Here is a 24,801-nt window from a genome sequence, read left to right as displayed (position 1 = left end):
TCTAATGGTACTTCAGACTACAAAAATAAAAAATCGGACACAAAACATACAAAATAAAAAGTAAGCCTTGAAAAAGTTTCCACACTTTCCCACAGTCAAAACATTTTTGAAAGATTCCACGCGCAATGCAGGAAGTGAAACGACGTGCGTTCACGAATAGAAACGTCACTGTACCTTTTAACCTGATTGTTCACACTACGTTGTCGCTAATGATTGGCGTTCACTCTCCTCTCGTAATACCTTTGGCGTGTGTCAGGGCTCTGTATCTGGCCCCTTACTTTCCGTAATTTAAATTAATAATTTGACCGGTGGCATAATTATGCTCTTCAATTCACTTCCTCGCACATGACTGTGTTCTTTACCGTGAAATATCAAGTAACCCACATGTTAATTGTTAAGCTGGCATCTCTAGTATTATTCGCTGATGCAAAACATAGCATATATATCTAAACACTAACAAATGCAAGGTCATGCATGTATTGCGTAATAACGTACCTTCGGCTAACAACACCCTTAACAGCGCCACTTTAGATACCGTTACTTGTTATAAATACTTGGAGATTCTTGTAACATCTCACCTAAACCGGAAATGTCACATTAACTACCTTGTCAACAATGGTAACCGGATGCTAGGAAGTAGCTCCCCAGTAACTGTGAAACTAGCAATGTGTAAAACACTATTGTGTCCAAAAGATGAGTAAGTATGCTGCGCTTGGGACCCTTCTCAGTCTTACTTAGTTTACTATCTTGAAACAATCAGAATAACGCAGCATGTTATATATTATCTGTTAATTATATAGATTTATATTATCTATATTGCTTACATTATTGTTACACCTGAAAGCATCCACATTATCTATATTGTTTATATTATTATTCCACCCGAGAACTTCGGAAATAAGGAAACTTCACAAGGGCCTGTGCTCTCACTCTTTCTATTCAATTCAGCAATGTCTAAGGTTACAAGAAATCTGGAGAAAATTTTGGGTATACATTATGTGGTATACGCCAACGACATAAACATACGGAATACGAAGGGTAGGACAGACAGTGACCAGATTACAAGAATGTTTATATGTTGTAGAGAACACACTGCGAGACATGGGGTTGAAATGCTCAGCAGCCAAATCAGAAGTATTGGCCAATAAACATCGCAGAAAATGTTCTAAATGAAGAGGTTACATTACGGAAGACGAGCCAAGAGTGTGCCTATACACTCATGAAGGACCCGCAATCAGGCTAGTTGGAAAAATCAAGGATCTTGGGTATGACATAGAAGAAAACAATGCTAACTATGGAACAATAAAACATATCTCGAATAAAACAGATAAAGTCATTGGGTTACTAAGGAGAATTGCCAATAGACACAGAGGCTTAGTAGAAGACAGCGCTTTGAGGCTACTACACACCTTTTCTCTCTGTCACTTCACTTATGTGGCAGGATTATGCAGCAGGCAGAACTTAACAAAGTTGTTGTGATGCTCAGGAAGCTTGTTAAAGTAGCCCTAGGGATACCCAGTAACGCGACATCCGACAAAGTCTAGGTGTGCACAAGACAATAGAAGAAATCGCGGAGACCCAGCAGCTAGCGTAACACGAAAGATTGACAAAAACACTAGTTGACAGGAAAAAATTTCAGGCAATAGGTGCAGAACTCAATAGATCAAGCAGCCCAATAGAGGCCGAAGTAGAATTATGGACTGAAGTTAGGAATAAGATTAGAGCCAATCCTCTCTCCAGAAACATGCATCCAGAATACAATATCGAAATCTAAATCACTCTTGCAGGAAATAGAGCAGCAGAACCAATTGGCAGCTATAGTTGATGCTTCCTAGGTGAAAAGTAAAGAAGCATGTACGGCCATTATAAGAAAGTATCAAACGAAAGTGTAAGACGCTATCACTATTTTTACCAACGACCTCACGGTGGCGGAACAAACGGCAATTGCTCTAGCCTTCAGGAGTAATAAGTGGGCCTGCATCTACAGTGATTCGAAATCCGTTATAAAGTGTTTTGAAAACGTTGGGATTATGAGAATTTAAATCCGATGGTTTCCTGCGCATACGGGCAAAGTGGACGAGGCTCGAGTAAACCTCAATAAGGTTGCTCGCGATTTGGTACGAAGACTTGCTAACTGTGACAGTCACAACCGAGCCATTCACCATAAAGCCAGGGCATGTAGAGATACTTTAATAACTTACAATGTCATTACCAAACATTAGTATTTAGGACGCAGGCCATTCCCATTGCCACATTCAAAAATGAACAGGGCTCAGACAGTCTAACTGCGTTTATTACAAACAAGTAGATATCCCACGCCGTACCCCACTAATAAAATATATCCAGAGAGGGAGATTCAGATGGACTGCAACAATTGTAATGGCACCATTGGAACCAGACTTATTTTGGCGGGGTGTCCCACGACACTCCCCGTCCTTGATGAAAAATGGACGCAGTGGGAAGAAGGGATTCAAAGCCCATTGTTTCAATAGCAACTAAGGGCCGTCCAGAGGGGCCATGATGTCGCTAAAGGGCTTGGCCTGACAGTGCCAACGTGGGAGCAGCCCGCCTTGGTTCAAAAAGTCTAACCTCCGGAACTCATTTCGATAAAAGATTTCACACACACACGCCTAAGATCATGATTTGCTTTTTTTTCATCGATACACAGTTATCTAATGGCGCGTGAAGTGAGTGTTCATCTTCTTTTTACCTCATTTGCATACACTGTACTTCGCATCGCATTTGAATTTCCTCTACTGTGAGCCTTGAAAATCTCATTCTCGAATGCGTCTGCAGATGCTTATACATGTGACGTCACCTATGTTTTGTTTTGTTAACTTTGCGTACTCCCTCTGTAAAGTTTTGTGCGTTCGAGGGAACTAATTATTAATAAATAAATAACATAAATAAAACGGAAAAACTTTCCAGACGCGATGGGCTATGTACTTACCTAGCCAGTCGTGGTACATTGTTTCTGCACAGCGTTTCTTGCTTTTTTTGTGTGTGTGTGAAGTGACAATTGCGACTAGCATTTTACATACTCAAATTCCTAACTCACTCCATTTGCATTCCCACTTGTCATAGCGCGTGCAAAGTCCTGAAATATTCCACTTGTCCAATGTGCGCGAGGAAGCACCTGCAATAAATGCGCAACGTTTCACAGTAGGCTCAACCCTAGGGTACAGAAATGTAATAAACACGACATGATGACCGAAATTACCGACTTTGCTTCTGTGAAGACACCTTAGAATTCTTGATATTATGAGCTTTACGATGATCATGAAGAAATGAAAATTGGAAAGCAAAACGTTAGCAACTGAAACAATTCAGGCACGTTGAGTCGAGCAAGCGTCAATTTATTCATGTGTGGGCACCTTCCATTTGACAACTGTTTGTTTTCCATTACTAAAATACTAGTATTACGAAAGGCGGCTAACTCCTGGTCTATTTGCCAGGAATAGTGCATATAGGTAAAAATTGAGGCAATAACTAGTTTTGATTATTTAAATTTTGAGTATGACATTCTTATGCATTTTCAGAGAACATAGCATGTGCTAAATATAAACTTTCTACTATATTACCTTGTTAACGTTACCTTGCACAGCGCTCCTTTGTTTCTGTCGCGCAAAAAACGCATGCTGAATATTGTGAACAATATATAGGATTTGGCATTATAGTGAAAAAAGAAACACTTGAATGCACAGGCAAAATGTTTACAAGAACTCAGTGGTATTTGTATTTTTCTAATACTGGGGGCATATATTTACGAAATAAAAATATTTATCAACGTGAGAGCCATGGCAGAAGCTCAAGAAATTGTATTTTCTAATAATGGAACGCTGGAAGTATTGTGTAGGCAAAATTATTAAATCTCTCCTGTTATGGCAATCAAGATAGAGCCTTGTGTGCTTGACTGGCACGAGGATTAGAATATCTAAGGTACCCGTAACTACACATTTACAGTGAAATGTCATTCATTCTCCATTATCTGAAAAGTACCACAAATTTTTCAGCCCACCTCGAATTGTCCTCCTGTGCGTTTGCTCGAGAACTAAATGGCCGCCAGACCCTGATGAAGTGGAGTAGTGCTGACGGAGGCCAAATGCATAAACGCCTGTTTACTTACGTGGAGGTACACGTTAAAGGGACACTAAAGGTTACCAGAAAGTCAAGTTAAAGTGGTAGAGCAATGTTCTAGAACGTCTAAGGCGTCAATATAATCGCGAACAGAGCTTTAGTAACCGAGAAATTGAGGTAAATGCATGACACGATTTGAGACCCCCCAGCGACATTCCGGTACTAAACCGATGACGAAAGGTCTCCCCGTAATTTGTGTTACTAATACTCAACTACTCGTATTAAAAATATCATTTCATTCGATTATAAGACGGAAGAAAATGCTACTTGTCTACGTCTACTCGATTCTAACAAACACCAAGATTTTGACGTAACCCTTCAGTAGTATGGGTGGTCGAAAGGTTTCGTTTTCGCTCGACTCTGCGCGCACGACTCTGCGCCGCGCACGCTTTGGAGTTTCAGTACTTTCGTTATCGCGTCGTGCTGTGAGGGTTCTGCTGGCTCGCGAAACTTTCATTTGGAACAAGCAGCGAGAATGCCACGTCCATGTGATGTCGTAGGAAGCCCTCGTTGCTTTCCCGCTCCGGAGAGCCGGTGTCGAGGCCGCCGTCGTAGTACGCAACGACGCCGGCAGTGCGAGCCCTCAGCAGCAGGTCGCACTCGTCGGTGCTCAAATCGCTGAAGTTGAGCCCACCATCGCGAGCCAATCTGTCGGTGTCAGGGTCCATTGCGACGAGCGTCGATGTTTGCGTCATAGAATGAAGTACCAGCTTATGGGCGTCTTGCGCTGGAGCTTGAGGTATAGTAGCGGCGCCTGGTGGCGGTGCGGGAAACGACATCTGGGTCGGCTGTGGCGAAGCACGTTTCTAGGCCGAGTTTTGCGTCGATTCGCACTTTTTTATGCCCTGTTGCGAGTGCGGAAAGGCTCGTCACTTCTCACAGACCACGCCGACCACGCTGCGAGCTCGCCGCAGCTTATAGTTTAACGAAAACGGATTTTCCGTGTGCCGTGGGACGTAATGTGGGACGTAATTAGTTTCTCCTTCCGCTAGCCACCATACTCCCGCTTTCGCTCTGCTGTCGGCTCTGTCTTGGCTCTGTTTCTGGCCGCGCGTTTGCGTTTTGCGCAGAAAAGCCGTAGCGCCGTCTGCGGACGCCGTTCTACTCACCGATGGCGCAACGTCACTATGAGACCATGATGTCAGTTCTCCTCGATCGGAGGGCGGGCGATTTGAACTGCGCTAGAGGTACGCGGACGCTTCAGAACGCATTTTCTCTTAAAATAAGTCTCTCCTTGCCACAAAACAAGCGTTTCGAGGTTTCTGTGATGGTATTTCAACAGTCCACGTTGACTTAATAGTAACCTTTAGTGTCCCTTTAGGAACCTCATGAGATCGAATTATATCCGAAGTCTCAAGTACAGCATCCTTCCTACCTGTTTTAATGCATCTCAAGCTTTACCTCAACCTAGGGCCATATAACGTAAAACTATTCCAATTTTTTTTTATTCCACTCTCCTGACGTCAAATTTGCGTAACCGCCGACGCAAGCAAAGGGCGGTTACCTGCAGGGTTGTCTTAACAGACCAATCAAATGCTCTCCTCTTTTAGAGGAGGTGAATTTTGCTTGCTTCAAAACGAATAACATTACCTGCACTGAGCGGCTTGTCTTATCTAATTGGGTAACAAGAGGCGAAGAGCACGCTAAAGTGGCGAGGGATTCGATGGGGCCGAGACGGGGCACTGAAAATCGTTGACCGGATGAAGAGGGTGTCTGACCAGCGTCTGCGATTGGTCCGCTTTCCCTCACTATCTTGCGGTGGGTCATCGAAAATTGCGGCAGCATGCAACGGAAGGCTAAGGTTGCAGCTAAGACGGATCATCGTCAAAGAAGAGTTGGCAGAGCGAGGTCGTAAACGTGCCGAAAGTGTTCGAAAACGTTACAGAACCATGTAAAAAGTTTTATTGGGCGCAAATAAACTCACAGTCTCCGGCAGGTGAAAGTAGCCAGTGCCGGAGCGATCGGCGGCAGCCATCTTTTATTCCTTTCGGAACGGGGCAGCATGCGGCTATACTAAAGAAAATTCAGTTTTGTTCCGCATATTAATGCACCTTTAACGCGTACGCATCCCTCTGACGCAGTGAGTTTTTGTGCTTTTCTGACGTCGTGCGACAGGCAGATGAAGTGACTGCAGCCCGAAAACTTTTTACCAGTTGCAGAGGGCTAATGGCCAAAAGGCGTAGAATCAGAAATAACTATTTTTCTTTACTTCAGTCAAATCATGCATAATCAGGATATACACGTCCTATCAGATGAGGAGCTATCGCGGTTTTCGTGACATCGCGTGACAGCCAGGTGAAGTGGGGCGATCCAAAAAACTTCTTGTCCAATCATGGAGGGCTGATTGCAGAAATCCAATAAATTTTTTTTAAATAGTTTCACACTCTAGCGCCTGTAATTTTACATGTGATGGATCCGTTCTATTCTGACGGCTGCTACGGTAGAAATTACATTCGTGGTTGTACCCTCAAGATCAGTATCCAAAGTTTATTTCAGCTCTGCGTTTCAACTTGCCTATAACATGGTGATTACAATTAGAATTTGTTGCTATAGCCAGCTACTGAAATCGATGGCGGCTACTGCGAATAAAGTTGATGGGACTTTTGCGAGTGGAAGAGCGCGTTCCCATCTAAATACGCTGTATGTTTTTACTTTCGAAGTGCGAATGAATACCTTGCGTGGTATTGTAACGTAGTAGCAACGATGAACAAGGCAGCAAAACTTTGGTTAACGAAACTAGCGTTTTATTGGGTGAACTTGCGCTCTTAAAAGCAGGCTACACTAAAGAAACAACGATAGGGGCGAACACACTCAGCGATCATCGAAAATCTGATCAGAGGGTCAAGCGCGTCGGCTTTTATAAATCAGTCTCCGAATGTTCCAGAGTAATCGCCCGGACCCGCGTCTCTTCCACAAAGTTCTAAACTATTCGCGTCGCGCATACATGCAATCAGATTACACAAGGTCCGGTGACAGACTGCGAATGTAACCATCGATAACATTCCAGAAACTACCGATACATGCAGGCGCGTCCTGCTCTTTGCTATAACATTTGTTAGGCGGTGACAAGCGGTCATCCTGAAATTATAAACAAGCACACGTGTCAATATGTTCATAGCGCCAGAAAGCAAAACCCTCCAATGCGTTATCGGCCCTTGTCTGCATTATGTATACATTCGTTGCGCTTTGTTTTATTAGTTCCGTTCGCGACCTCTGTTCACATATCTCCCAGAAAAAGTATACTTGCTGAAAATGGTGTTGACCATGGTGATAACCAGCAGTAATTGAAACATGCCGTAGGTTTGACGTATAGCCGGCTGAAAAAAAGAAGGGTACGGGTGATGAAATAAGTTCCGGGCTGCCATCTTTGTTGACGTTGGCGAACCTGATTAAAGTGGTGGTATGACCTTTGTGTAACACAGAGCGCAAAGAATATATGAACCCTAATAAATGACCATCAGGAACTAGGCAGCGTACAAATCACTGGCACTATTGAATGAAAAAGCCAAGAATGGTTATAGCATAGATGTATAACGCTTTCAGAAATGTCTACCGAGCTAACAAGAGGGACAAAATGAAAGAAAACGTACACGCAATAGAAACCACACGATGTGTATGCACGATAATGTGATTAGCGTTCAACTAATGGGGCGACACACCCCTTAGGAACTAGCAAAATGCGTCGCGTGTGAGCTAGTTACTGCAACCGGGCTGCTCTCTCACTATAATTGCTCTTAATGAGCGTGACCACGACGCTCTACACGATGTGCATGAATTCTCGCTATTTCCTCTATACACGCTGTGCTATTTAGCGGCGCATGCGCGAAGTTGGCTAGAAGCCGGCACGAAGTCACCCCGCTTCGGTGTGGCCTCCGAGAAGCGTGACGCGCCGGTGCGCGCTAACTTTGTCAAATAGTCGCTATCTGCCCGCAGGCATTCGTGGCCCAGCGCTAAAGCGTTGGGCTGATGTGATGTGTTGAATTCCGCCCAGCATTGCAAAAGCCTAACGAATTTCATTTTCGTTGAAGAACGGCGCAAATATGTTCGATAGACCTAACCTGGCTGAAATAGGCTAAGAATGCTATTCGCGATAAAATAAAGGTAAACAGATCAACAAGGCGAGCGTCCGGTATTCTACCCTACACGTTGAGCAAGAAAGAAATGGCGGAGGAAATGAACAAGCGGGAGAACATTTGCACTGCGTCCTTGCTACGGAATGCACCTGATAAGGTACATACAGGGATATTTACATAAGGTATAATACAAGTGCAAATTTCTGTACCTTGTTTAAAAGGTTCCAATAAGCGAGGCATCGTGGTAGAGAATTGTCCACATGCACGGGAATCTCTGGGTTTGAGCACCCATAATGCTGAACAGTGCAAACGTATCAATTTTTTTATTCAGTAGAGATTTTTTCCTGCCTATTGTTCCGCTGCTTGTCGGATTCTTATCTTGAAAGGAAGCCATATAAAGATTTCTCGGTGTACAGATTGGGCGCCGATTTACAAAACACAGACAAGAGAGGGAGAGATAAACATAAGAGATGGAATGCAGTTTGGTTGACCAGACGCCCGCCGAGTTTGCTACGTTGTAATGGGGGAAGGGGTAAAGGGATAAAGAGAGAGAGAGAGATAGAGGATATAGAGAGAGCACAGTGTCCCGCACATTTGAAGGTTCGCGCCTAGTCTACACACGGTCGCCTACACCTCTCGACTTGATGTAAAGCAACAACGCTTTCGTGGCTACAAAACACAAAGAACATTGCCGTAGAACATCCGTTGTTTTTGTGGGATTGAGACCACGCTGAGAACCTACAGGCTAAATGCATACATGTGCGCTCCCAGTGAGGTACTCAGCTAGTGCGATAGCTGCAGGCTTGATAAAAAGGTGCATCGCCCCAAACTGAGATCACGTGCAGGTATAGGCGCTTAGGTGCAGCACACGGAAAATAGCCGAAATCGGACCGGCACAAGAACTACTTTACCGACATTTGCACGATTCGCGCCCCTTCGCTTTACTCGTCACCCATGAAGAATGCCAATTTTGGGGCTCCAGATGCTTGCATGCAGCTTTAAAGGAGTCTGGCCCATGGCACTGATTACTGAACCAGCGAGCTCTCGCAGCCGATCCGGGAAATGATCAGAAGGCTGAGGCTTTTCAAGCGCAGAAGCATGCGGCTGAAATAGCGTTCCACGTTTGCCAACATTGCTTTGCGTGGCTGGGTTTATTGAAGGTCCGTCACAGGGACTAGGTTGAATACACCTGCTACAATTCTACGAATACGAAAGAAAGTGGACGAACGAGAAGAAAGGTAATTTAACCGAGAGGCCCTATCTTTGATAATCACATCATAAGAGACCACTAGACCCAAAGGGCAACATAGGGGAAATTACTGGTACAAACTAATTGAATTAAAGAAATGACAAACTATTGGCTATGAAAGTGGATGAAGAAACCACTTGCGCAGCAGGGAAACGATCCCACCTCTTCGCATTACACGTGCGATGCTCTACCCAATTCAGCTACAGCAGCACCGTTTCCCTATCAAGTTTCTTGAGTATTTATGCTTTATAACTAAAACCTAGAAGTTTTCGCCAGAGCCACCACTCACAAACCCGGGCGGCGGATGTGGAACATCCTTTCTGCCGCTGGCGTTACGCGAATGTGATGTTTTTGGGTGAAATCAACTGGTCAATAAACCCACACGTGCTACGTGAAGGCATCAGTGTTGCCGGATTCGAGACCCTCGTTATGTAATTAAAAGGTTTAACCGAGGGGCCAGATTTTTATTATTCATATCCCAAAAAGCCAACAAACAAGCAGACCAAGGACAACATAAGGTGAATTACTTGTACTTATTACTAATGGAATAAAAGAAACGATGTAATAATGGCAACAAAAGTAAATGAAGAAACAACTTGCCGTGGGTGGGGAACGATCCCACGTCTTCGCATTACACGTGCAATGCTCTAACCAACTTAGCTACCACGGCGCCGTTTTCCCATCAACTTTCTTGGGCGTTTATGTTTTGTACTAGAACTAACCTAGGAAGTGTCAGCCAGCGCCACCACTCACAAACCTCGGCGGTGGATCTGGAACATCCTTTCTCCCGCAGGCGTCATGAGCACGTGATCTTTTCGGTGAAGGCAACTGGTCAGTAAGCCCACAAATGCTACCTGAAGGCATCAATGTTGCTTCGAGGCTTTCGTTATTTAATGAATGAGAAGAATGACCGTTAACCGAGCTGACCGATTTCTAATAACAATATAATATAAAGGCAACCAAGACACCAAGGACAACATAGGGGAAATTGATTATACGTAATAATTGAATGGATAAATGATAAATTAATGGCAATAAAAGTAAGTGAAGACCAACTTGCCGCAGGTGGGGAACGATACCACGCCTTCGCATTATGCGTTCGATGCCCTTACCAATTAAAACAAGAACAAACTAGTACCTTTGTTTCAAGTAGTTTGGAATCCATCGAAATTCTCGCATTGCTAGTTCAATTGTCAAAAGTGCGCCTAGGATGGCTTGATGGGAGACGTTGTCGTACGTGCCTTTCAGGTCAAGAAAGAATGCTATTGAAAATGGCTTCCAATATTTTTGCTGCTCTGCAGGCGACGCTAGATCGATGACACTGTCAATCGATGAACGGCTTTGTCGAAATGCCGCTGTATATTCAGCGTAAGTCTTGTGGTGTTCAAGGAACCATTCGAGACGCATGAGGGTCATATGTTCCATGAGCTTCCTGATGCAGGTGGCGAGCGCTATAGGCCGATATGATGCCAGTTCTAGCGGTGAATTTCCTGCTGTGGTGCAGCAGGCAGGGCTTGGTTTTTATTTTACTTATTTTTATGTTTCATTACCTTTTATTGCCCAACAGAATTTTTATGTTAGCAGCGGTGTCGTGTGGCTGTTTTTCCATTCCTGTACGACCACGCCATCTTGCCATGAACTGTTAAAAAGATTGACAAGTTGTGGTCGTGCTTCTCGATCTAGGCGGCACAAAGCTGTATATGTTATTCAATCGGGTCCTGGTAAAGATGAATACCTACAGAGCGCCATAGCAGCTTCTAACTCTTCCATAGATAATTGAGCGTCTATACTTGTTTCTCCGGGACCGGGAATAATGCCTAAAACCACGTCAGGGACCTAAACTGTTCCTCCGGATACTTTCGCACAAAACTCCTCTGCAACATTTATCTCACTACACTTTTCATAGAGAGGAATAGCGTTAACCGCTTGTCGTTGTTCGAGACATGAGCAAAGGACCCGTACAGTAGCACTACACAGTGGATTGCGGGAGTGCGGTTACTCGCAAAAGCATTTCACCTTTGATCCGCTAGCTTATCCATTTGGCACTGTATCTTCTTTTTCATGCGTCGAGGTACTCTGAGATCAAGAATGGACTTCGTGTGCCTGTACCTCCTTTCATCTCAGCGACGCAGTGTATGAAGTCTTTCCAATTCAGTGTCATATACACAGCGATGAGTGTGTGAAACAACGCGTACAATCTTGCATTGTGTCTGCAATTAGGTCGTCTAACCTAAGTGCGGTATTTTTCTTGCATGTGTCTTCTACAAGATCGTCAAAGACTGACCACTTGATTTGGGGAGGTACAACAGCTAATGAGGCTTCTAGTCTTTCGATTCTCACATGCGTGGGAATATGATAACTTCCACGGGTTTCAATATCAGTGAACCACTGCACACCCGAATTCAGGCACCGTAACACCAGTGTCAAGTGAAGGCAGCTGCTGCACGTTGGTACTAGCAGAAATCTCAGGCTTCTATCATTTAGAAGACATATGCTGTGGCCTGATGCAAAGGATATGAGTGACCTGCCCCTTATATTTATCCTGGAGCTTCCCCATATCTGGTGGTGAACGTCCAAGTTTCCTGCTATTATCCAAGGGCTGGTAGTCGCAGCCATTTTAGTCTTTTGCAATCAAACTGACTTGTGGGGGAAAAAGTAGACGCAAAGAATTGTAAAACACAACCTCATTTTTTTTAAACATTAATAAAGACGTATTGGTTTCCGTCAGGTGGCGGTGCGATTTCGGTAAAATACGTAAGGTACTTGCGAATGTAAACCAGAACTTTACTGCTATCGGCATACGTAGCTGAAACGAAACGTTCATATTCCGATAGTGTTATGGTGGCTGGTAAGTTCGGTTCACAAATTCAAAGTGGTTTTCAAGCACGAACTGCCGGAAATCCGAAATGCATGACCTCAGGTCCCTTGCATTCAATTGGAATATGGAGGTTGGTTGTCGATGAGTCAGCGTTCTGTTATTGAATTCTCAAGCACTGGACTTCTCAAGGTTTGTGAGAACCAGTTTCATGGCATGCAGCACTTGCAACGCACTTCGAGCTGTTGGCGTGTGTAGCTAGTCTAGAAGAACACGAATAACACTCACAAGAGAGCTGATCATCACAACAATTTGGTGATATTGGTCCGTGAATTTACGAAGAACAGACGAAGTGTCCCTTGCCGTAGAAGTCTGATCCCACTCAGTAGGTACATGTAGCCCCGAGAGTTCAGGCCAAGCGGCAGCTGTCGTGCTGTCCGATGCTCCGCTGCCCTTAAAACTGACGGTGTTTTCCCTTGGAGAGAGAGGGGCTAGCGATGTACGCGGCTCCCATTTTACAGAGGCTTTGGAGGTACTTGATCGGCGTCGGCGATGTGACTGTCGTCGCTTAATAGATGTTGCTACTTCTCCGTGAGGCGAGTGATCTCTTACCAGTTTTTTTATTACTGCCATTTCCTTTCGAACTAAAGGGCACTCCTTCGAGGAGGTACCGTGAGGGCCGCTGCACTTTGTGCACTTCAGCACGCTGGCCTCGCACGTGTTGGTGGTGTGGGGCTCAGTCCATCGAGCACACGCGGCAGTGTTTTTGCGCACACTACTCACATGAATTTACTTAGTGCGCTTCCAGCACTGCAGCAGTTTTGGTATAAAAGGACGAAGTGCGTATCGGAAGTGGCCCACCTTTACTTGTGATAGGAGGGATGCGTCCTTAAATATGATCTTTACGTACCATGACGTGCTGAGACGAAACGAGTTTGTGATAACGGTGTTTTCGTTAGTTAGCTTGATCAAGAGTGACAGTTCGCAGTCGGTAACCTTCTCCCCAACATCGTAAGTTACGCCAGTACTGGGGCGCTATAACGTAAAGCTATTTCAAACTTTTCTATTCCAGTAGTGAAATCAGCCCTCCGTGAATGGTCGAAAACTTCGCCTGTCTGTCACGCCAAGTCATGAAAAGTGCGATAGTTTCCCATCTGATATGACGTGACACATTGATTATGCATGATTTGACCGAACAAAACAAAAATAGTTATTTATGATTCAAGGCCTTTTCAACATTAGCCCTCGGCTATAGGTCAAGAGTTTTCGGGCTGCACCCACTTCATCTGCCTGTCACGCGACGTCACAAAACCGCGAAAACTCACGGCGTCAAGAGAGAGAAAGCAAGGACAGGAAAGGTAGGGAGGTCAACCAGAAGAGTATCCGGTTTGCTACCCTACACTGGGGGTGGGGGGAAGGGGAATAGAAAGAAGAAGAAAGGGAGAGAGTAAGCACAGAGTACGTGTGGGAGGGACACTATGCACAGGGACACTATAAACGGTCTCTTAAACCGGTGTACCTCAAGTATTGCAGTAATGCACGATTCGCTTTTCGTGCCAGTGACGGGTGTGGCCACGGTCCAAGTATCTTCGACTCGGTGAAAGGTCGTAAGTCTAGTCGGTGTAAAGTTTCCTGCAGAGAGAGGCGTTGTTCATCGTAGTGGGGGCAAGTACATAATAGGTGCTCGATGGTCTCCTCGCACCCACAGTAATCGCACATCGGGCTCTCGGCCATTCCCAAACGAAAGGAATATGAGTTTGTGAATGCTACTCCCAGCCACAAGCGGCGCAGCAAGGTTGCTTCACCGCGGGAAAGGCTAGATGGCATTTGTAGCCGTAGCATGGGGTCCAGTTTATATAATCGGCAGTTGAAGGCACCTGAACTCCAGAGATCTTGCGACTTTTTGCGTGCATGTAGGCGAAGTTCCCTGGCAGCGTCAGACCTCGCCAAAGGTATGGAACGCGTCTGGGTATCTTCGTGGGCAGACCGGGCAGCCTTGTCTGCTAGGTTGTTGCCGACAATGCCACAGTGAGCAGGAATCCATTGAAATGTAATGGTGTGCCCTCTTTCCAGAGCATGGTGGTGTACTTCCCTGATGTCAGATATCATCTGCTCGTATACTCTGTGACATAATGCAGACTTGATGCTGTGAAGCGCTGCCTTAGAGTCACAAAATACGACCCATTTCTCTGTGGGCTCTTCGGTGACGTACATCATAGCGGCATGGAGAGCTGCAAGTTCTGCCGATGTCGAAGTAGTTGTGTGCGACAATTTGAATTTAACCGTAACCTTCTTGGCTGGAACGACGAATGCGGCAGTTGAGCTGGCACGTGAGGTCGAACCATCGGTATATATATGTATGCTGTCATGATACGTCTGGTGTAGTAATAGGAGCGTAAGTTGCTTCAGAGCCGGCGATGGATGATTGGACTTTTTTGTAATTCCAGGAATATCAAAATTTACTTGAGGCTGTCGTAGGCACCACAGGGGAGATGAAGGCTTTGTCGCCGGTGTAAAAGATGACGGTATGCACTCTTGATGAGCGTCAAAGTGACGTTTACACCTTATAAATGCATTAATATGCCGAATAAAACTTAATATTACTGTGAATAGCCGCAGGCTGCCCGGCTCCTAAAGGAATGGCTGCCGCAAATCACTCAGGCACTGACTACTCGCACCTGCCGAAGAGCATGGGTTTATTTTCGTATAATAACGCTGTCTTCGTGGCCGTGTAATATTTTTGAGCACTTTCGGCATGTTTACGACCTCGTTCGACCAGCGCTTCCTTGTTGAGGATCCGTTGTAGTGTCATTCTTAAGCTTCCGTTGCATTCCGCCGCGATTTTCGACCAGCTACCGCGAGCTAAGTGAAGGAAAGTGTACCAATCGCAGACGCCGGCACCACCGTCTTCATCCGGTTATCAATTTTCAACGCAGTGGCTGGGCCCCATCGAATCCCTCTCCCTCGCCTCTTGTCAGCCAATTAGATACAAGCCGCTTAATGTAGGCAATGTTATTTGTTTTTCAAGCAAACAAAAGTTACCGCCCATGATAGAGGAGAGCGCTTGATTGGTCTATTCAGGCAACCCTGTGGGTCACCGCCAGATGCTTGCGTTGGTGGTTACGCAAATTTGACGTCAGGAGACTGCAATAAAAACACATTGGAATAGTTTTACGATATGGGGCCCTTGACGATTTTGACCAGCGGGACATAAGGATTGAGTTTCATTCCGTCGAGCTCCACGACTTTTCGCAAAGAATCCAACGCAGCCGCGTGTTTAACGTCAATTGCTAGGAAATTCCTATGGATTTTTACTCTGATTTCTTTGATTCATTCGGAACCAGCGCCTCTAGATGTGAAGACACGGCTTTCCTGTTGAGGCGTCTCAGTTTGTCAGTGGCGAGAACTGGCGCGAAAAGGATGGTGAGTACCTCGGTATTCCGTGGAGATCTCACCGTGGAGCCACTCAAATTCGACGATGGGCTGAGAAACGTTCTCATGCTTTATGGCTCCGCACCAGCTTGAAGGTGTCGTCCTAAGACTCTTCACTCTTCCCATAGTAGTGCATGGTGCCGTCGCTGTCAGTGTCACTCTCGGTGCCCTTGCGCTTCCTGTAAGTAGCCACCGTGGCCACTGCCGAGCCAGGTGGATGCATGTGAGACTCCATCTCCATTGCAATTAAGCAGGAAATAGTAATTAACTGACAAACCCTAAGAAATTCACAAAAGCAGTAGAACTCGAAGACTCAGCATTCTGCCTGAAACGCCGTGTGCCTCAGATTACCCTGTGCAGCTTAGTGACACTAAGGTATGAGGCAAAGTTGCAAACTTAATTTATCTAAAAGTCGTGTTCTTTATTTCTTTCTCATTTCGATCGCTGATTCATCGGAGATTCAGCTAAGACTATAGTCCCGCGTTGTTTTTATGAAAAAAGAAATGTAGCGATAGCTGTAATTCTAACCGGTGCCTGTGAAACCAAATCTGAAAGTACCGGTTGATGTCCAAGCGAAAGGCACCAGAATGACCTAACATATTTTTATTTAAGGTTATTATCAAGTGTAAAGCAGCAAAAAATGGTTTAGGTTGAATTGTCTGCAAACTCTCTGTATGTGGACGCCCTTCTTGCAAAACATGTTTGAACAATGCAGACATTTGCCCGTCGAAGGAACGCTGGTTTGCTTTCTCGGTTGTGTATATGCGCTGCAGCTTTCCCATTTAAACTAGTACCTGCAGCAAGTGCCAAGTGCAAAGGAGAAGGAAATAAAGTTTGCCTGGAATCGTAACACAAATGCCACAGTGCGCGATGGACCCGGCGAGAGAAGTCCTTAAAAAAGTCCATACAGATTTGTTATTGTGGAGGGAAGTTGCAGTGTTCTGAAAACAAGCTCTGCTCTGCAAGTAAACAATAATTGATCTCGCCATTTTCTCAAACGTTTTTTTGCCCTGAATGAGTTCTTCAATCATAGGATTAGGCAAAGTCCAATCAGACGCTTAACTGTGGGCCTTCTGACTTTCAAGTTTCCTCTACAAGACACTCTGCGTCATATGTGAACAGGCTAGGCAGGCATAAAAGGTAGGCTAGATCAAGTTAAAACAGAACCTGATCCTAAAATTACTTATCTGAGCAATATCCAGCCGCTCAATGAAAAAGGCTTTTTTTTTTCAATTGTGGGGTTTCGCGAGCCAAAGCCAAATATCTAATAATGAGGCACGGGCTCGTCGGGGACTCCAGACTAATTTTGACTATTTGGCGTTTTTTTAAGATACACCTAATGCAGGGTACATCGGCGTTTTTGCATTTGGCCCGCATCTGAACGCGACCGCCGTGGCCGCGATTTGATCCCGTGATTTGGACTCTGCCGTGATACTCCAAAGCCACTGCGCCAGCACAGAAGGCCAGAGCGAACGTCTGCAGTCACGGTATTGAAGGTACAGAACAAGCTACAAAGAGAAAGACCAACTGCTGCATGGCCGAATTCAACCAATAACAAGAGTGCGCAAGTGACGGGCTGTGAACAGAGGAGATTTTAAGACTTCTGAATGTTACTTGCGCGTGCTGCAGATGTTCTAAATGTGTTTCTTCAATTATGCCCGAGCCCATTTCTTTGAATACATTGATATTATAACAAAAATAACTTCGTTTTTGAAGAAAGACTATATTGCAAGGCATTTATCGCCTCATTCCAGGCACATTGCGATAGATATGTGACTTTCTGCCTCGCATTGTTAGGCGCATCTTCAATAATTTTAAAAGCACATTTGCCCAATACTACGAGTGAACTGCGACATCCTAGCACAACAGACCGGAGCTCTAATCATGAGACCACAGTCACGTTTCTTACTGCATTTGGCCACATTGGCACGCAGAAATCTAGCATGCCAGCGCCAAATGACCCTTTGGCATGACTTGCTCATGTGTCACGTAGCTTACAGCTCAAGGGAGAGCTGCAGCTCCGACGAAACGTTAAGGTAATAGGCAACCTTACCATTCCCTCTTGCGTTCTTCACCCTGCCTTATAACAAATTGCTCCTAAAAGCAAGTGTAGAGCACTTTCTCTCATTCTCTCGCCATGGCCAGCTAGCACTTTGAGGTGCTGTCTTTGAATGCACCACCTTCGGGATCGGTCCACATTTCCCAGTGTTTCCCCTCGTCGTACGTAGCACTAAGCGGACGCTGTGCGAGATTGCTTTCACTGCGGGCACTCACTGGCATCCCTAGGCTGCCTCCTAGCGCCGCGGCAGATCGTCGACCAGAGCCTCCTGTTTGCGAACGTGACACTATGCCCCTAGATCTCTCTCTCTCTCTCTCTCACACACACAAACACACACACACACACACACACTTCTCAGATTACCTTTTCTTTTAAAGACTAAATCCAATATAAACTTTTTCTTACCATTGCTGGCAGGTTTGCTGCACGGTATTACGCAGTATGCCTAGACGACGTGTATTCGCTCTACCGTACGTATACGCAGAAACCTACATCGCTGAAGTGTTAGGCTTTTTAGCGACAACACCTGCGTGAGGTATGGCGCAGTCGAGGTAGGACACTGCTTACAATAGCAGCATCGCTGCCGTTTATGACGTCGATGAACAATACTGAATTGTTCATGCGTTCAAAAAAGGTCCTTTATCAAGAAATATGGAAATGGCTTTTCTTAAACATTTGTACAGCGCTGATCGATTCAAAAGCTATGTTATCTAGGAGCTCATGGCCGCGGCACATTCCTTGGCGCCGCCTATTGCCGCTGGTGACACCGAGTTGATGTATATTTTTTAAGCACATCAAAGCCGCAGCCACTGCGACACATCTGGACTGCATTTCGCTTCCGTAGTGATCAAGCAGCCCCGACCGTTGGCGTAAGAAGCGCCGGCGGCAATGCGGTCGGGGTATCGCGTTTCAATCGCTGGGAACTGTATAATGTCCAGCTTGAATATCTGAACTGCTGCACTTCGAAAAGTACCTTGATAATACAAGCACTACATGTAGGTCAGTAAACTTTCGGGGACTCGGTAAGCAAGGAGAAAAGGTTTCAGTGTGAACATCATCTCAGTACTAGAGGCTCCCGGCGAGGACCACTCGACTCCGCCGGCTCCAACACCTGCTGCCACTTCGACGACCTAGATCACGCTCCCCGCTCCCCATGATCCTGGCGTATTCTCGGGTAAACATAGGGAAGACGTCGAGTACTGGATCAGCCAGTACGAACACGTCAGCCGCAATAACCACCGGGACCCTACTATCATGCTCGCCAACGTAGTCATTTACTTAGGTGGCACACCCCGAGTTTGGTTTCGGACGCAGGAAGATAAGCTCACCAGTTGGGATTCGCTGAAACAAAAGCTTCGAGACTTACTCGGCAAACCCTACGGTCACCAACTTGCCACGCAGAAGGCGCTTTCCAGCCGTGTGCAGACGTCGGCAGAGCGCTACGTCACGCATATTCAGGACGTCTTGGGTCTGCGCCGCAATGATGACGCACACATGACTGCGTCAAACAAGGTTTCCCACATCTTCAAAAGCATTTCCGGTGACGCCTTCGACTTGCTCGCTTTCAACAACGTGGAGTATGTGGATGCACCTATAAAAGAGTGCCGCCACCTGGACCTCGCTAAAAGCCGACGTATCGGCCAGCAGTTTGCCAGTATGCCCAACTCCCCAGCGTCATCTTCCTGTGCCGACGCTGCTCGTCCCAACAACACTGGCGATGTTACCAGGATCGTCCAGCGTGAGATCGAGGCCGCCTATCCGGCTGCCTTCGACTCCTGCCCCTCCAACGCACCTGCAGTCACGGTTTCCCTGATCCAAGCAGTTGTCCGCCAGGAGTTCGCAAACATGCGTCTTCACACCATCTGCTCGGCGCCAGCGCCCTGATACCCACCCGGCTTCGATTCCGCCCCGTCCCGCATCTTCTTACCCACCACGTTTGCGCAACCCATCTGAATGGCGCACTGCTGACGACAAGCCCATTTGTTTTCACTGCCATCGAATCGGGCACATTTCTCGGCATTGTCGCAGTCACTGGAGGTCCGCGACCTGGTCTACTTATGCTGCCTACTCTCTACCCCCAGGTGGCCCTTCTCGTCCGTATGCCGCACGCTCCGATAAGGCCACCACTGATTCTCCTGCGCCGAATCGCCCCTATTCTCATTCGCCTTCGCCCCAATGACGACAATCTCGCTCTCCCCAGCCCCGCAGCTCCTATTTGCCAACTCCCTTCGGGCGCTGCTCGCAGCCGGAAAACTAGACGATGGAGCGCCTCGAGGTGACGCTGCATTGCTCCCTACACCGCCAAATCCTCTACTGACGGTGCTCACTCATCTGAACTTTCTTGACGCGCAAGTCGACGGTGTTTCTGTGTCTGCACTTATAGAGACTGGGGCGCATTTGCCGGTAATGAGCGCTGACCTTCGTAACCGGCTGAGGAAAATGGTCACGCCCGCCACGACACCTGTTGTCCGTGTCGCCGATGGCGGAACAACCCCCGTAATTGGCATGTGTGCCACCCGCGTCTCCTTCGCCGATCGCTCCACTATAGTGCTATTCACAGTCATCGCCCACTGCCCCCACGACATAATCCTCGGCTTAGACTACTTCTCCGCTCATTCTGCTCTCATCGATTGTTCCGCCAGTACTCTCCGCCTTGACCTGCCTGTTCTGGATCCCGCTCAGCCACATCCCAGTCGCCTAAGTTCCGTCGACTTCATTCGCTTGCCATCTTCGGCACTGACTTACGTTGACTTAGGCTCATCCCCACCAGTCCCCGATGGTCACTACATCGCGGCTTCTATACAAGAGGTCCTCCTTACACGCGGGATCACAGTACCTGATACAGTTTTATCTATTACGGGGAATTGCGTCTCCCTGCCAGTGGTCAATTTTGGCTTGACCACACAAGTGCTGCCACGCGGGGTATCTCTGGCCTAGCTTTGATCATTCAAGGATCACTCAGTAGCATTTATTGCAGTAGACGACAATTCAACCGATCCTCGGCTACCATCGCAGTCGGCGACTTGTACCATCGCCGACTTACAGAAAATTATTGCGCCGGACATACCATCGGAGCATGCTCGTGAGCTCTACCACGTTCTGATTTCCTACCACGATATTTTTTACTTTAACGATCATCCTTTGGCCTAAACTACAGCTGTTAAACATCGCATTAATACCGGCGATGTCCCTCCTATTAATCCCCGCCTGAATCGAGTGTCGCCGACTGAACGTCAAGTTATTCACGCCGAAGTTCGCAAAATGCTTGCCAAGAACATTTTGAACCGTCATGTAATCCATGGGCGCCACATGTTGTACTGGTAAAAAAGAAAGATGGCTCATGGTCCTTTTGTGTAAATTATTATTAACAGGGTTACCAAGAAGGACGTGTATCCCCTACCTCAGATTGATGACGCCCTTGACTGCCTCCACGGGGCTCGCTATTTTCCTCTATTGACCTTCGCTCCGGCTACTCGCAGGTTGCGTGGACGATCTCGACCGCGAGAAGACTGCTTTTGTAACCCCCGACGGTCTTTATCAATTCAAAGTGATGCCATTCGGTCTATGTAACACTCCTGCCACTTTTGAACGCATGATGGACTCCCTTCTTCACGGTTTCAAATGGTCCACGTGCCTGTGCTACTTGGACGACGTTATAGTATTCTCCCCAACGTTCGCTACGCACCTCGAGCACCTTTCAGCAGTCCTGGACGTATTTCGCCGAGCCGGTCTGCAACTCAACGCATCGAAATGCCAATTCAGCCTTCGCCAGATTACCCTCCTTGGACATCTCGTTGGCGCGAACGGAGTGCTACCGGAGCCAGACAAGATCCATGCTGTTACGCACTTCCCTGTTCCAAAGTGTGTCAAGGATGTTCGCAGCTTCATCGGCCTTCGTTCGTACTTCCGCCCTTTCGTGAAAAATTTCGCAGCCGTAGCACGACCACTAACCGAGCTTTTGAAAAAAAGCGCCCCTTTCAAGTGGGACGATAACGAGGCCTCTGAATTCTCGCATCTAATCAACCTTCTCACAACGCCCCCCGTTCTGGCCCATTTCGATCGATCTGCTCCTAATGAAGTCCGTACTGATGCCAGCGGTGACGGAATTGGCGCAGTACTGTCACAACGCCAGTGTGGCCACGACCGTGTTATCACTTACGCCAGCAGGCTCTTCTCACCCGCGGAGCGCAACTATTCCATCACTGAGCGTGAGTGTTTGGCCCTAGTTTGGCGGTTGCGAAGTTCTGCCCATATTTATATGGCCGACCCTGTTCCGTTGTCACAGGCTATCACGCGCTTTGCTGGTTATGCTCACTGAAAGATCCTACAGGAAGGCTTGGTCGCTGGGCCTTACATCTCCACGAATATTCGTGTTCTGTCATCTACAAATCTGGCCGACTACACAAGGAGGCTGAATGCCTGTCTCGCTACCCGGTAGACGAGCCTGATGCCGACCGTAGTACTGCCAACAGCATTTTTTGAGCCGGCCTTCGCCAACATCACCGATGAGCAGTAACAAGACCTATCGCTGCGAGCAGTCATCGAGCGCCTGCGCTCTACACCTACCGACGCTAACCTACCGACGCATTGGTTCGCCGATATGTCCTCCAGGGGGGCATTTTGTACCGAAGGAACTTCCTCCCTGACGGCTCTGATCTTCTTCTTGTCGTGCCAAATAATCTACGACAGACTGCTCTTTGAGATGCAGGAGGCACCCACTGCAGGACATCTTGGGGTAACCCGCACGTACGACCGCGTCCGCCGCCGCTTCTATTGGTCTGGTCTCGCTCGCTCCGTCCGACGCTGTGTTGCTGCCTGTGATCCCTGGCAGCGTCGTAAAACTCCTCAGTTGCCACCTGCCGGTCATCTCCTGCTGACCACCGTCCCTATAGAGCCGTTATTTCGTGTTGGAAAGAGACCTCCTCGGTCCCTTTCCCACGTCATCCTCTGGGAACAAGTGGGTAGCCGTCGCGACTGATTACGCCACCCGATACGCTATTACGTGGGCTCTGCCTACCAGTTGCGCCACTGACGTCGCGGGCTTTCTCTTGCGTGACATTATCTTATTGCATGGCGCCCCACGACAGCTGCTTACTGACCGTGGTCGTAACTTCGTCTCGAAAGTTATCGCCGACATTGTGCGTTCCTGCTCTATTCAACACAAGCTGACTACCTCATACCATCCTCAAACCAATGGCCTGACAGAGCGGTTAAACCGTACTCTTCCCGATATTCTGTCCAAGTAGGTTACCAAGGACCACCACGACTTGGACATTGCCCTTCCTTACGTCACATTTGCGTACCATTATTCCCACCGTGACACCACCGGATTTTCTCTATTTTATGTAGTGTACGGTTACGAGCCGACCTTGCCCCTAAACACGGCACTTCCTCCTGCTCCGATCTCAACAACCGAGTATGCGCGCGACGCCATCGCCCTCGCCGACCATGCACGCCAGCTTGCTCGTACTCGACTGACGGCCTCGCAAACCACTCAGCAGCGTCAGTGCACCGCCCGCCACCGTGACGTTCAGTTTTCGCCTGGTGCGCTCGTGCTCCTGTGGTCGCCCTCTCGCCACTTCGGAATATGAGAGAATATCCTTTCGTGATACGCAGGGCCCTACCGCGTGCTGCGCCAGGTGACGCCTGCGACGCATGAAATTTCTCCTGTGAGTTCAACCTCGTCCTCTACTCTGACATCCAGTCATGTCGTGCACGTCTGTGGGCTCAAGGCCTACTAGACTGCTTCCGAGTCTGGCTTTTAGTCGCTCCGGGACGGCGCTTTTGCTGCCAGAGGTAGGGCTACGGAACAGAATTTACGATGACGAAGAGGCGAGCAGTGTGAAGACGACGACGACTAATAGAGGCTTGCGCAGGACTTGGCCACACTTGGCAAATACGCCGCACTTGGCCTCTTGCGGCGTATTTTCTTGTAATTATACTTGTATATGGCTTTTTTTCTGCGTCTTCCTGCGTAAAAATATTTTAAAATAAATTGCTATATACAGTTGTCCAATACACCAATGCGTACTTTGGACGCTTTGCATACAGGAGTAAGCTTGTCCACACAAAACTTTATCGCGCAAACAGATTTCGCGCTGCCATAGGTCCTGGAGGCGACCAACAGGCCCTACTCAGAGAGAACAACATCCGGCACTCCCACGTCCTGCACTGCTGATCGCTGACAGCTGGCGCCTAAATACAGGACTAGAAGGGAAGGCTAGTTGGTGTTAATTCATGTTTTGAAAAGTAAAAGCCCAACGGACAAAGACTTAGGCAAAGAAATACTCGACACTGACGCTGACTCAGAATTGCAGTTTATTTCGAGGAATATCGCATTGATAAACATGGGCTCACAGAGTGCTTTTGTACAAACGGACAACGAGGGGAGAAAGTATGGTAGAAAGAAAATGCAGCGAATGAGTAAAGCCGACGCCCTCACGCTATGAGTGAATAATAGCCACTCTTCTCTCGTGGTGGCTTTTATACATGGAAGGATCGCGGAGTAATGGAAAGGCGCCGTCCGAAGCCATGTTTCTTTGGGGGTCTCTTGAATAAAAGAAACGCCACTACTAGACCTAGCAACTCTTGCAGACAAAATGTAAAAAAACATCCTAATTCAAATGGCGATATGGGACGTTTCTTCTACTTTTGAAAGAGAAACACCGTGCAACTTTGTACATGCGAACTATTGACGCAGGGCTCGCAGACGCAAAGCTCAGAAACATCAACCCGACAACACGCCACCGCGCAAGTGGCAGTTCAGGAGATCACTTCTTCAGCCACGATCCGATGAGCGCGCGTGAGGGAATGGCAGTACATTCTCGCAGGCTAGGAACAATGGCGCACAACGCCTCGAGCAAACGCGTTTCGCTGTGTGTGCTGCGCACTGTGTAGAGAAACAAATATGGCGCACGCAGGGTAACACTTAACATGACATCGTGACTGTCGTTGGCGGTCAACACCCAAGCAAAATATCGTCAACGAACGGCAACAGAAAAGAAAGCTTCGCTTACATCAATTCCCACAGTCGTGG

General features: G+C 47.2%; 1 protein-coding gene and 1 non-coding gene across 5 annotated transcripts in view; both read right to left on the bottom strand.

Annotated features, from left to right (window-relative positions):
* The window catches only part of LOC135904793 (uncharacterized), a 173,258-nt gene that overhangs the window by 79,754 nt on the left and 68,703 nt on the right, over positions 1-24,801 (bottom strand). Inside the window, exons 1-3 of one of the 4 annotated variants that reach the window (XM_070522308.1) lie at positions 18,171-18,305; positions 15,706-15,907; positions 3,059-3,136 (exon numbers count right to left, since the gene is read on the bottom strand). The exons of the other annotated variants lie outside the window; for them this stretch is intronic. The gene's annotated coding sequence lies outside the window, so the exon portion shown is untranslated. Of the gene's footprint in view, positions 1-3,058; positions 3,137-15,705; positions 15,908-18,170; positions 18,306-24,801 lie in introns of those variants that run through there. 4 annotated transcript variants of the gene reach the window in all.
* Positions 10,057-10,129, bottom strand: TRNAT-UGU (transfer RNA threonine (anticodon UGU)). The gene has a single exon. It is a non-coding gene; the product is annotated as a tRNA-Thr (tRNA).

Source organism: Dermacentor albipictus, chromosome 7 (assembly GCF_038994185.2).
Source record: "Dermacentor albipictus isolate Rhodes 1998 colony chromosome 7, USDA_Dalb.pri_finalv2, whole genome shotgun sequence".
Taxonomy (NCBI): domain Eukaryota; kingdom Metazoa; phylum Arthropoda; class Arachnida; order Ixodida; family Ixodidae; genus Dermacentor; species Dermacentor albipictus.
This window is presented reverse-complemented; position numbering and strand designations above follow the sequence as displayed.